The sequence below is a fragment of the Dipodomys ordii genome, unplaced genomic scaffold (genome assembly GCF_000151885.1).
Source record: "Dipodomys ordii isolate 6190 unplaced genomic scaffold, Dord_2.0 Scaffold9, whole genome shotgun sequence".
In the NCBI taxonomy this organism is placed as follows: Eukaryota; Metazoa; Chordata; class Mammalia; order Rodentia; family Heteromyidae; genus Dipodomys; species Dipodomys ordii.
Window position 1 is genome coordinate 3,225,756 of NW_012267225.1, and position 1,459 is coordinate 3,227,214.

General features: G+C 40.0%; 2 protein-coding genes across 3 annotated transcripts in view; both read left to right on the plus strand.

Moving 5' to 3' along the window:
* The window catches only part of LOC105980410 (aldo-keto reductase family 1 member C4-like), a 293,440-nt gene that overhangs the window by 248,738 nt on the left and 43,243 nt on the right, over window positions 1–1,459 (plus strand). The window lies entirely within an intron of this gene.
* LOC105980416 (aldo-keto reductase family 1 member C13-like) overlaps window positions 1–1,459 on the plus strand; it is a 28,145-nt gene that overhangs the window by 4,983 nt on the left and 21,703 nt on the right. The window lies entirely within an intron of this gene.

Sequence of the window (1,459 nt, forward strand, 5' to 3'; positions counted from 1 at the left end):
TCTCATGGGGGCAGTGGCTGGGATGGTGGCTCAAGTGGTAGAGTGCTAGCCTTGAGCTGAAGAGCTGAGGGACAGCGCCCAGGCCCAGAGTTCAGGCCCAAAGACCGGATCCTCTCCCCTCTCCCTCCCCCCCCAAAAAAGAGAGTCTCATGTGTTTTCCTTCCTGGATTGGCTTCAAACCAAGACCTTAAGATCTTAGCCTCCTGAGTAGCTAGGATTACAGGCCTGTGCCACCAGAGCCCTGTTTAGTCTCAGCTCTTTAAAGTACATTCTGAACTGGCTCAGGGGAAAATTTGTATTTAAATGTACTCCTTTTACTAAGCTAGTACTTCTGGTCTAAAATGGACACTCAAATGCATTCTGGAAGTCTCCTAACAAAACTGAGTACTCAGCCTCTGGAGTTCAGCACTTCTGTCTCTCCTTCCAGGGTGGACCAGAGCTCCCCAGTACTCTTGATTGATCCAATTCTGAGTGCCTTGGCAAAAAAGTACAATAGAAGTGCAGCTCTGATTGCTCTTCTCTACCAGGTGCAAGGAGGGGGTGTGACCCTGGCTCAGAGTTTCAAAAACAGGAGATGAAAGAGAATGTGCAGGTAATAAGGGTGTTGTTGACATCAGGATTCCTGTTTATTCCTCTTCACGTGAATCCTCTGAACACATTTCTGGATCAAATGGCTGTTTCTGGTATTTCTTATACCCATGAGATTCCCAGTGCTCTTGAAAATTTTTTCTTCTAATTTACAATAGAAAAGAGAATAGCCATAATGAATTAGGATTGGGAAGAGCAATGAGAATTTTGTTTCAGAATATTCCTGTGCCATTGACATCATCATTTCTTAATTGAGGGCAGTGAAGTTTTTTAATTTAAATTTTATTATAAAGGTGATGCCCAAAGGGGTTACAGTTACATGTCAGGTAATGAGTACATTTCTTTTTGAACACTGTTACTTTTCCCCTCATTTTCTCCCCCTTTTCCCACTCCTGAACCCTCTGCCCCCAAATTGTATACTTCATTTCCAATATCGTGTCAAGAAATATAACTACTGAATTGGTTCGCCCTTTGTCCCACATTTTTGTCATTCCTCTTTCCCTCCACAATTAAGATAAACGTATATACAAGACAAAGGATACAGAAATGAAAAACAGTGACAACTGGGAAGAAACCAAAGAAAATGGGAAAGAAAAACATAACTGCACATAATGCAGTAAAAAATCTCTTGTTTCCACTTCTTGGAGCCCATTTGGATATGCATTATTTTACAAGGTCATATGCATGTAACTGTTGAGCCATCATGATCTTCTCATAGGAATATCCTCCTTTGTTTTCACTGTGCATATGTTTGGAGTGCTATTTAATTCATCATGCCCTAGTGTAATTATTTGTCTTCTACTATCCTTTGGATTTACTTGTAGATATATATATATATATATATATATATATATATATATATATATATATA